We start from the raw sequence: 12,663 nt of genomic DNA on the forward strand, positions 1-12,663 counted from the left end.
GTCATTTAGATCGTCCACCTCTGGTCTGGTTAAAAGCCGCATCTCACCAGCTTCCATATTTGTGTGGTCTGCACATGCCAGTCACTCCCACAGCCCGTTTTGGGCACTGGGAGGTGCAGCAGCAACAGGCTTTGCATGCCCAAAACTCATCTGTGTTTGTCTTGGGGGAGTTCTATGAATGCAAATTCTATGTAGGCTCCAAATTGATTGGACGTGCGCAGTAGAACTGCTGGATGCCAAATCCACTTGCAGTGCCTTTGGGAGCACAAACGAGCTTTCATTCAATCATTCACAGACAGACACTATGTAAATGGCTGCATGTGTGCAAACAGAGGCCAGGTTTTGGAAATGAGGTCCCAAAAGTAGCCTGAGTTGAGCGCCTTGAAGATCTAAGACAAGCGATTTTAGTGTGAGGGCTTGTCACGCGTGAAGATATTGACAGAGCTGTTAGAGGAGTTCGCTTATTTTGGCCTGAAATGAAAACCTTGTTATAGCTGTATTTAAACATTGATTTTATATGTCCCAGGTTTAAATTTATCGATGTACCAGGCTTGTTTAGATGTAGGTGTTGGGAAGGGAAAAGAATTTCCTTACTGAGATAAAACTTGTCCTTAATACTCGGTGCACACCGCAAAATCACCATCCTAATTCTGGATAGGATACCAGCAGATGTGATACCAAAATGGAAAATATAACAGCTGAGGCCTGGGTTCCTTGTCATGGATGATCGGGGGGCACTTTGGAAAGTTACAGTGGCTGTTTTGTATGACTGGTTTCTCTTGTGACTTGGATTTCTGGCATTGAAAGAGACTTGGGGGCTTTTATTCTCCGACACCCTTGTAGGAAGCATAGGACAGCACACCGCTAAGCTGCCTTCCCTTCCCCCAGCTCTTGCAGCTAAATGTTTCCCATGGGACACACTGTCAATTCCTGTGGAGCCATCCTGCTGCAGCTGCTGGCCCCAGCTCCTCCTCTGCGGAGTCCGCTCTCCACTCAGCCCCCGCCTTCTCCTCCAGGTGCAGCGTCACTCCCCATCCCTGAGAGGGGACGTGGGTTGCTGGAAGCAGAGTGAGGCCAGCGGGGGGAGCCCTGGTGCAGGACCTGGCCCCATGGCAGAGGCAAAGAGGAGCAGCACTGTCCAGTGTGCCCACGCATGGGAGCATGGGAGAGGAGCAGAGCAAGGAAGGAGGAAACCAGACTGAAGAGGAGGGAGGGCAGGGAGCATGCAAGGGAGTGGACAGGAGAGAGGCAGGGCTGGAGACAGGGAGACAAGATATCACAGACTGGAAATATGTGCAGAGAAGATGGGAAGCAGGCCTGGTGTTGGCACAGGCCAATTTCTAGAAGGGTTGTGCTTAATGGAGAGGTCAGCAGTATTGCCCCTCAAATTCTCTGCTCCACGGGGCCAGCTGCAAAGGGATAAGGACAAGCATCTACTGCCAGCTCAAAGGATTCTGGGGCACGCTTGGGAGCAACAGGAGATGAGTCAAAGTCAGTGTTGACTAGGGATCCCATGTGGCTAGGCCTGGCCCGGACAGAGGGGGATGGCCACCAGGAAGAGGGGAGGTTAAAGTATGGTCAAATGCTGCAGGACAAAAGAACCACAGAGCGAGGTCAGATGAAGAAGGGAGCTAGGAGACAAAGCCATAGAGAGAGCAGGGAGACCAGCCTGGCCTTCCCTCACCAGTGCCCTGATCACCGCCTTGCCTGCCCCGAGTGCCTTCAGACAGCACTGAGGTCCCTGGGAGCGGCAGGCATTCAGCACTTAGCAGGAGAAGCTCAGTAGCCAGGAGGGAGGATGTTAGTGGGTAGGGCCTTGGTCTTGGACTCCGGAGTTCTGGCTTCATCTCCCAGCTCAGCCACAGCCCTCCTGTGTGAAGTTGGGCAAGTCACTTAAGCTACCCTATGCCTCCGTTTCCCCACATGTAAACAGAGGCCAACCCCCCCCCACACACACACATACACACACACACAGGGGAGTTGTGGGGAATGGCTGTGCTAAGAAGCTGTAGTGGTGAGGGCCAGATAACTAAAATAGAGAACTTTGCAGGACTTGGGCATCCCCTCTAGGTGACAATATTCAAGGGCATCTCCCATGCCTGTCTCCCCTCTTGCTGGGGAGGGGGCATTAGCGTCCCAGGTATGAAGGGGAACATGTGCCTCCTGTTTAGAAAAGGTCACAATTAATCCTCAACCAGTGATTGACATATGATAATTCATAAATATTTTGTGCTCTGAGTGATAAAATATTAAAGTCCTCTAGCTTGGAGGGAAGATGTTTCTCTCCCTGGGTGTTTATCTTTGTTATTGAGCATTGCAAAACAACAACCCCCCCTGAAATATTCATGCACTGCTGAATTGCTGGTGGGCGCTGGGGCCTGACTGCAATTCCTAAAGGCACCTTGTCCTGTAGGCTGACGGAGGGTTGGGTGAAAAGCAGCTGAAAATGGCATATTGGCTAGCAAGCGATGCCGAAGAAAGGAGGAGACGAGCAACATTGATCCTAGCAACATGTTGCCTTTCTACAGCAGCTTGTGACTGAGGATCTTCAAGCACTTTATAGACATTGGGGAATTAACCCCACGGCCCCCCAGGAGGTGGCTCAGTGGCATGAGCCTCGTTTTACAGAGGCGAACACGGAGATACAGGGAGGAGAAGTACTTTGTTCAAACGATGCCCAGCACGTCAGGAGCAGGGGCAGGAACAGAGGCCAGGAGTCCTGATGCCCAGTCCTGTGCTTGGACCCAGCCTTGTTCTTCGACGACGGTCCTGATTGTATCCACTGTGGGTTGCGCCTGCACTGGGAGCCAGAGGATTTGAAGGTAGCCTCTATTGGTCTGTGCACATGCCTGGCTCACTTGGTGCCTCTGACCAAGGGATAAAAGGGTGGGTGGATCGACCGCCTCTCCAGCTCCTGCTCACCGCCGCATAGTCCAGGTTGGAGGCTTTAGTGTCTGCAGCTTCTGCTTTTTTCTATCAAACAAGAGGCTTCTAGTTTGTAGCTAGTTTAACAGTTTGACTAGTTTTCACCATTCAGCATTAGTCTCCTGGGGGGGGACACACCCCCTCGTACCCCGGTCAGATACTGGACTATGCCCAGGACTCCGGGCTTCACACTCTTGTGCTCCCTGCCTGCGAACCTTCTCGGTCAGCAATGCCCCCCTGGACTGCCTTGGGAAGCTCACATCGCGGCGAGGGGCAGTACCCGCTGGTTGTTCCCCAGCCATACCCGAGAAGGGCAGGAACTTCCCTCTGCAAATACCTCGTGGAGAAGGCCCCAGTTGGACCCAGGCCAGGGAATCCTTCTGTCCATCAGCCTGATTCAGCAAGGAGTGTGCCTTCTGCTGCGAAGCCCACCTCTGGTCTGGGAGAATGGCGCTCCCACAGACCCCACAATGGGGTCTTGTCAGGAAGCTGGGAAGCACCCTCATAAGCATGACACTAAGTCTTCCTCTAAGTCCGCTTCAGAGAAGTTGGACTGGGCTGTAGGCAAGCCTACCATGAGGAACAAGCACCTCCTAAGTCCCAGAGGAGCGTCAAGAAAGCCCATAAGCATTTGGCTCCCTCTTGGTCCCAGACCATGTTTCGTCGGTACCGTCATCTCCAGCACCTCCCAAACCCCATGATCTGCCATCCCCAGCAAAGTCTGATCACTGCCAACTTCAGATACCACCCTCCTCGCTGCTCCAACGGCCCAGATAAGCAGAACCCCCCTCAACACTAGGGTGTTACTGTCTAGCCCTGAATCTGTTGCTGCCCCACAGGACATTTTTGCTTTCCCGGATCCGGAATCCCCTCCTCCTTCAGGCCCCTCTGTTTCCAGGGAGATAATATCACCTCCAAGAGAACTGCCTGCTGAAAAGTGCTGATCACCCTCCCACACACCGAATATACCTCCCCACCAACGGCACCGACAGTACCACCACTGGAACTGGAACGAGCCTGCTCCTTTCAGGGAGATTCTGAGCCATATTATGAACCGCTTTCCCCTTACCCTTTGTATCCTCCACTACCCAAAAGACCTGCACAGGTTTGGGCCCAACCTCCACCTCATCTAACTTGGAGCCGCTGGTACTCCATGCCACAGGGTTCCCCACAAACACCTACCAACCCCTCCTGCTGGCCATATTGGACAACTTGGGACCTTGCAGAGTCGATCTGATCTGCTAAGGAGTCACCCCTTGCCTCCCCTTTCAGGGGACGCCCCAGATCTACCCCCAGATCTGACAGAGGAGGAGGACGAACATTACGCTCCATATCCGGTGGTTCCACTGGAATCAGCAAGACTGTCATTGTCATTCCGGGATGAAGCAGTGACTTCTACATCCCCTTCTGCCCTCCTCCCCGATGGCTTCAGGCAATTCCAGAACCTTCTCTGCAGAGTTGCTGGAGAGATTCAGAGATTCTTCCCCTTGAGGAGATCCAAGACTCCCTCTACAAACTCTCAAGACATCTTGCATGCTTCCAGGCCCACCAGAATAGCTCTCCCCATTAACCAAGCCATACTGGAGCCAGCTAGGACTCTTTGACACATCCTTGCCACCTGCGCTCCTACCCCCAAAGGGGCGGAGAAGCGTTATTATGTGCCATCCAAGGATGTGGAATTTTCGTTTTCTCACCCCATTCCCAATTCACTGGTGGTCCAAGCCACTTTTGAAAGGTCTAGGCAGCAGCACCCTGGTCTACTCCTGCTGACAAAGCAGGCAAATGCCTGGATCTGCTGCGAAGAAAGGTCTTCTTATCATCCAGCCTCCAGTTCAGGGGAGCCAACTACCATGACTATCTCAAACAAGAGATAAACTCCTTACTGCAGTGAGGAGCTATAGAACATGTCCCTCTGTAATACCAAGAGAGAGGGATTTACTTGACCTCCTTCCTGATACCCAAAAAGAAGGGCAGTTGGAGACCAATCCTTGACCTCCACCATCTCAACTGCTTCATTTACAAACTCATGGTCACATTGGCAGCAATAATTCCATCTCTAGAAAAGGGCAGGTGGTTCACAGCTCTCGATGTGAAGGACGCCTACTTTCACATAGACATTCATCCCACCCACAGATGCTTTCTCAGATTCATATTAAGCTCTGACCATTTTCAGTACAGTCTACTCTCCTTCAGAATAGTGACCACACCCAGAGTCTTCACCTAGAAATTCTCGGTTGTAGCGGCCCATGTCAGATGTCGTGGTCTCATTGTCATCCCCTACCTTCATGACTAGCTCCTTGTTTCCAAGTCCCACCTCACTGTTTACCCCTTATTCCAGATCGTTTATGAATATGTTGAACAGCACTGGTCCCAGTACAGATCCCTGGGAGACATGGCTATTTACCTCTCTCCATTCTGAAAACTGACCATTTATTCCTACTCTTTGTTTCCTGTCTTCTAATCAGTTTCTGGTCCATGAAAGAACCTTCCCTCTTATCCCATGACTGCTTGCTTTGCTTAAGAGCTTTGGTAAGGGACCTTGTCAACGGGTTTCTGAAAGTCCATGTACATTATATCCACTGGATCACCCTTGTCCACATGTTTGTTGATCCCCTCGAAGAATTCTAATAGATTGGTGAGGCATGATTTCCCTTTACAAAAGCTGTGCTGACTCTTCCCCAGCAAGTTGTGTTCATCTATGGGTCTGATAATTCTGTTCACTACTATAATACAATCAATTTTCTGGGTACTGAAGTTAGCCGTACCAGCCTGAAATTACCAGAATCACCTCTGGGGCCTTTAAAAAAATTGGTGTCACATTAGCTATCCTCCTGTCCTCTGGTACAGGGGCTGATTTAATCAATAGGTTACATACTAGAGTTAGTAATTCTGTAATTTCATATTTGAGTTCCTTCAGAACTCTTGGGTGAATCCCATCTGGTCCTGGTGACTTTTACTGTTTAATTTATTAATTTGTTCCAAAACCTCCTCTCCTAGTACCTCAATCTGGGACAGTTCCTCAGATGTGTCACCTAAAAGGAATGGCTCAGGTGTGGGAATCTCCCTCACATCCTCTGCATTGAAGATTGATGCAAAAAATTCATTTACCTTCTCTGCAATGGCCATGTCTTCCTGGAGCGCTCCTTTAGCACCTCAATCATCCAGTGGCCCCATTGATTGTTAGGCAGGCTTCCTGCTTCTGATGTACTTAGCAATTTTTGTGCTCTGGAACTGGTGTATCAGCAATCAAATCACTCTATCAGCAGCTTCTCTTCCGGGGAAACAAAATATGCTCACAGATTCCCTCAGAAGACATTTTTCAGTCAACCTCAAAGCCAGTCCCAAACCCAAGGCCCTGGACTGTCAAGAACTCCAGGAGAACCATAACTGGGAGGAAAGACACCGAGGAATGGCCTGAGGCCAAGAAGGGACCTGGGGGTTTGGGAAGAGAGTACTGGGGGGGCTGGCCAAATAGCCCCAGGCAGAAGGCGGCAACCAGCATAAGGGGGCGGTGTTACGAGTGTGGGGAATTGGGGCATATAGCAGCCCAATGCCCCAACAGGGAAGAGCCTATGCAATATAATCTGGGGGATCACGGGGAGCAATGTGGCCTAATCGGTCTGGTAGGGGTCGCAGTGACCTCGCATGGGTATACAAGATCAGTAAAAATGAATGGTATTGAGACCATAGCATTAATAGATTCCGAGAGTGCTGTCATGCTGGTCTTGGGTAAGTTGGTGGGGCACGACCAACTAACCCGGGCCAAAAACACAGGGGTAACGTGCGTTCATGGCACTGTAAATTTCTACCCCACAATCCTGGTATGGATTGAGATCCAGGGGAATACTACCAAGGTGACTGCAGGGGTGGTCCCCAGGCTTCCCTACCCTGTCTGAATTGGTAGGGACTTCCCCGGGTTTGAGAGCTTACTCCACCCAGTAGAGCCAGGGGAGGGTTGCAACCCCCGGGTTGAGATGAAGGCACCTACAGATAGCCTCACCCCAATGTTTGCTGAATTTGCCCCAGAGTTATTCTCATCCCCCAGAAAACCCCGAAAGTCTAGGCGGGAAAGGAGGGCAGATAAAAGATTAGGGACCAGGATTCTAGCAGAGAACCAGCAAACCTCCCTTGTTGGTAGGCAAACACATTCAGGAGGTCAGGAGATAATTCAGGCCAATGAGGACTCGGAGGCAGTTCCTAGCCCAAGTAGGGGCAACCCAGAGGGCGGAGTAGAAACAGGCCCCCTGGAATTAGGTCAGATTGGTACCTCACGTGAGAATTTCGGGCAGGACCAAGCCAATGACCCGCTATATGCAAATGTAAGGGAGGAGGTAGTGGAAGTAAATGGCATACCCGTGGAAGGAAAGACCAAAGGCCCAGGGCCATATTATGTGCTCAAACGCGATCTGTTGTACAGGATAGTGCAAATACGAGGGGAAGAAGTAGAACAACTCTTAGTCCCACGGAAACACACAAGGGCAGTACTAGAGTTAGCTCACAGTCATTTATTTGGGGGACATCTAGGAGTAGACGAGACACTGGATAGAGTCCTAAGAAGGTTTTATTAGCCAGGAATACGTGCAGAGATCCAGCACTATTGTGCCTCTTGCCCTCAATGCCAGTTGCATAGGCCCCAACCTCACTTGTGGGCCCCATTAGTACCTTTGCCTATTATTGAAGTCCCTTTTGAGAGGATAGCCAGGGACATAGTGGGTCCACTGGAAAGATCAGCACGGGGCCACCGAAACGTACTAGTCATCCTTGACTACGCCACACGGTATCCAGAAGCCATTCCTTTAAGAAACCCCACATCCAAGGCAATAGCAAAAGAACTACTCCAGGGTTTTGCCAGAGTGGGCATCCCTAAGGAGATCCTGACAGACCAAGGAACCCCTTTCATGTCAAAATTAATGAAAGACTTATGTACCTTACTCTGCATCCAGGCCATACGGACCACAGTCTACCATCCACAAACAGATGGACTGGTCGAGTGGTTTAACCATACCCTTCAAAGTATGATCCGGAAGGTGGTAGCTCAGGATGGAAAAGACTGGGAAACGCACCTAGGAAAAGTAGAAGCAGTGCTAGACGCCCTGCGGAAGGCCGGCCTCACTGCCAATCCTCTCAAGTGCGTGATAGGACTAGCTGAGGCCAGATACCTCGGGAAGAGGTTTGGTGAAACCCCAATGGAATAAAGTGGAGGCAATACAAGGTTGCCCTCGACCAATCCGCAAAAAGCAGGTCAGAGCATTTCTAGGGATAGTAGGATTCATCCCTCATTTTGCCACACGAGCAGGGCCATTGACGGATTTGATAACGGCGCGGGGCCCCGAGATAGTAAAGTGGACTGGTGCGGCAGAAGGAGCATTTGCAGATTTAAGGACAGCCCTTTGCTGCCGTCCAGTACTCATAGCCCCAGACTTCGAGAAGGAATTCATCCTACAAACAGATGCCTCAGAGGTAGGGCTAGGAGCCATCCTTTCACAGATGGTAGGGGAGGAGGAACACCTGATCTTGTACCTCAGCCGGAAACTCCTCCCTAGGGAACAAAAGTAGGCCGTCGTTGAAAAGGAATGTCTGGCGGTAAAATGGGCTATGAAGACTCTCCACTACTACCTACTGGGGCGGCAGTTTACCCTCATGACAGACCACACCCCACTCCAGGGGATGCACAGAAACAAGGAGAACACAAGAGTGACTAGGTGGCTCCTATCCCTGCAGCCCTTCCATTTCCGGGTACAGCATAGGGCCGGAAGCCAACACAGCAATGCTGATGGGCTATCACGACAGCACTGCCTCTTGTCCCAAGTAGCCCAACCCCATGGTGTTGAGCATGGCGGGGGGGGGGGGGGGGGAGGATATGTATACAGCATGGCCAGAGGGCATGTTAGAAGGGAGAGTGTTAGAAGGGAGCCTTATTCCCTGTAGAGGGAAGAAAGTTTGCTATAAATTAATTAAAGCACCTGAAGCCAATTAAAGCACCTGAAGCCAGTCACATGATAAAAAACCCCTGCCTCAATCAGAGAAGAGGAGGAGTTGAAGCAGAGTGGATTGGTGTTGGAGCAGAGAGCAGTTTGGCGGAGTTGAAGCAGAGTGGATTGGCATTGGAGCAGAGAGCAGTTTGGCGGAGTTGAAGCAGAGTGGATTGGCGTTGGAGCAGAGAGCAGTTTGGCGGAGTTGAAGCAGAGTGGATTGGCGTTGGAGCAGAGAGCAGTTTGGCGGAGTTGAAGCAGAGTGGATTGGCATTGGAGCAGAGAGCAGTTGGGAGGAGTTGAAACAGGGTGGATTGGTGTTGGAGCAGAGAGCAATTTGGAGGGAAGCAGAGGAGAGTTTGGAGAAGTGCTGCGGTGGGCTAAGAAGACCAAGACCCTAGGTAAAGGGACACCTGGTTTGTGCAGAGGGAGGGCAGAAAGCCCCACAAGCTGAAGGGCAGGAGAGGGAAGTAGTCCAGGGGAAGGAACTGCTAGTTCTAGTGGTTTACCGCTATTCCTAGGGCCCCTGAGCTGGGACCCGGAGTAGAGGGCAGGCCCGGGTCCCTCCCTCTCCACTCACCTCCTCTAGGACACTAGTGGGGCAGTTAATACCCCAGTTCAGGGGCAAGAAATTGTGCCCCCCCCCGAGAAGAGAAAGCGCGAGACCCATCATAGTAGTGCAGGCAATTTGCCACAGTATAAACCATAAATTTACCCCTAAAATAGTTTAGGCATTTCACCTTAACTAACCCATTCACTTACCTATGTTCTTCCCAAAACTGCATGCTTCTCTAAAGGAATGAAGAGCCCACTCCTTTGATGTTCAGCAGTCCTTGGCTTTCTGCCTACAGAGAACACCACCTATCAGGAAATTCCTGAGGCTGTTTCTTGCTATAGCAGAGCGAGTCAGAGGGCACGCCATCTCCACCAGAGAATCTCCAAATGGATAGCTGGCTGCATCTACTCTGCGATCAGCTTTGGAACCTCCCCCATCTCCTCCAAGGGTTAAGAGCTCATTCCACCAGAGTGCAAGCAACAACTGTGGCATCTCTTCAGGCGGTGCCCCTCCTGGACGTCTGTAAAGCAGCAATGTAGGGCTCCATTCACACATTTTGCATGACATTACGTCCTGGTGCAGGACGCTTCTGCTCATGCCTCCTTTGGGACGGTGGTATTCTGCTAAGTCCTACCCTCCTCCTACTTAGGTACTGCTTGTCAATTACCCACAGTGGAATACAATAGGGACCATAAGTCAAAGAAGAGGAGGAGGTTACTTACTTGTAACTAGAGATTCTTCAAGATGTGTCATCCCTATTTGTATTCCACTGCCCATCCTCCTTCCCCTCCGCTTTGGATCTGATGTGCAATGGAGAAGGAACTGGAGAGGCGGGTGGTCCACCCCACCCTTTTTCACCTCGGTCGGATGCATGAGGTGAGCCAGGATGCATTCACGGACCAGTGGACACTACTTTCAAATTCTCTGGCTTCTGGAACATGGTGCATATGCGTAACCCCCACTGGAATACAGATATGGAACACACATCTCAAAGAACCTCCAGGGGCAGGTCAGTAACCTCCTCTTCCACCCCACTTCACTCTTGGAGGCTGGTTTGGAAAGCAGTCGCAGACGGGGCACTTGTCAGGCATGTCCAGGCTGGAGAGGGGATAGTCTTTCTTACTGGTGCATTCATTGTGCTCGGCCCTTCCCCTGAAGAAAGTGGCTCTGAGCCAGAATCTCTACGTTTGCGCTGCTTGCTGGCTTGGCAGCTGCATGGCATGTCATGTGCAATTAACCTGCAGCAGCTGCAGTCCCTTTACATGAGACTTGCATCTGCCCAAAATCCACATTTCCCAGCTCAGGAAATTTCTGGTGCCAGAGATGGCTCACTGCCCTCTGTGAGGCACCAGCCAGGATGGTCGTCTGCCAGCCTGTCTCCACTACTGACTGGGGCTGCCAGTGTGCTCCTGCTCCACAAAGGAACATGGTGGAATAGCTGGGCTTCTGCTCTCTAACATCTTCCATTTCCAGACCCTTTCTCTGCCTTCCTACTGTCTGCTCCCTGGAACAACCCTTCCCCAGGCTCCCCTCCTGGGCTCCTCCGCAGCCACCTTCCTCTCTGATTCTCACCCCTGGCTCTCCCCTCCTCTCGCCCTCATCCTCAGTGACTTCAGTTTCCATGTTCCCATCCCATGCTCTCAAGCTCCCCTCCTCTGTTTGAAACTTCAAACTCCATTGCCGTGTCCTGTCTCTCTGGTCACCAGCGCATCTCCTTCAGCACTGCACACAACCACCCCCTCCACCCTTCCACTCGGCTCTTCTGTGACCAGTGATGTCCAAGACTCCTCTGCCAATCTCAGCCCCCTCCTCTCCTCCACTGAGTTATTCATTAATTTGGTCCACTCTTTCCACAGCCCTCCCCTCTTGCATGGCTGACTCCGTCCCATTAGCCCCCCCCCCCTTGGTTTACCACCAACTTCCACTGAACACTTATGGAGAACATCTCAGGACCACGTGGGCATCCTCTCCATCAAGGGTGTTCTCTCTTCCTTCAGTTCTGCTGTTGTCCTGGCCAAGTGGGACCGCTTCACCATGCTCATGCACTCTGAGATCCTTGAATGGAAGGAGTTATATAAATCCCAAATGTTGTTGTTATTGATTTGTCTACAAGCCACAAGCAAGACCAGGAGTGGCTGCACTAACCACTGTCCAAATACACACAGCATCCCTGTCCTGCTCCTAATGGCTAACAGTCTAAATAGATCGGACAAGCAAAATTTCAGGGACAGGGAAAACCAAGAGATGCCAGAAGTCCAACAGTAAGTTCATGGCTGAACAGAGATTAAAAACTCACTTTCTTGGCCCCCAGGCCAGTGCCCCAGCATTGATATGGCACCTTTCAACCACTGATCTCCAAGCCCTCTGTAAAAATCAGTTAATGAAGTCCCACACGACTGCAGAAGATAGATAGAACTACCCCCATTTTGCAGAGGGGAAACTGAGGCATGGAAAGGTGATGTGACCTACTCTGTGTCACACAGAGAGCCAGAAATAGAACCCATCTCCCCGCCTACTCTAGCCACTAGTCCATACGGTGATTTGTTATTATCAGCTGGTCACTAGCAATGATTTTTCTTGCATATGGCTACAGAATGGCTCTACTATTGAGTGCACCACTTCTTCTTTGCTCTGAGGGACAGAAACAGCCTCCTTGTGGGAGGGCAGAGTTCATATCTCTGTCCCTGGGCAGAGACACCCCCTCCCCCGGACTGGGGATGTGTGTCTAATGCTCACTGAAGGCAGACTGGCAGGAGGGGCGGTCTGGTAGACAGAGTGAGTGGGGACCGCAGAAGGAATCCCTAGCCAGGCATGCCCCCAGGCCGCCTGCACTGCACTTGACAAGCAGCACACCCTGGGTGTCTTGCTTTAAGTTTACAGTGGGTGTTGTGGGGGCAGGTGGATCACGTGAGTTTGCATCCCCAGTGAGCTGGCTGTGGATGCACAGGGTTCAGTGGCACAAGGGGTCGCCTGCCAGTGCAGAGGTTGGGTCGAAGGTCACTTCAGCATGAATTCAGACCAAAGGGGAGGTGATGAACTCCTCATAATTAGCCATGCAATGCACCATGAAATGCAATGGAAGAAAAGACCATTGACTGGGGTGGAGCTGAACTATGATTGGTGGGAGGACTAGAGGCTGACGTCTGAGGCACATCCAAGATCTGGTTATTGGCGATGCTCCAGCTAAGAACAGGATGGCAAAAGGAGGCT

This window comes from Natator depressus, chromosome 7, assembly GCF_965152275.1.
Source record: "Natator depressus isolate rNatDep1 chromosome 7, rNatDep2.hap1, whole genome shotgun sequence".
NCBI classification, from domain to species: domain Eukaryota; kingdom Metazoa; phylum Chordata; order Testudines; family Cheloniidae; genus Natator; species Natator depressus.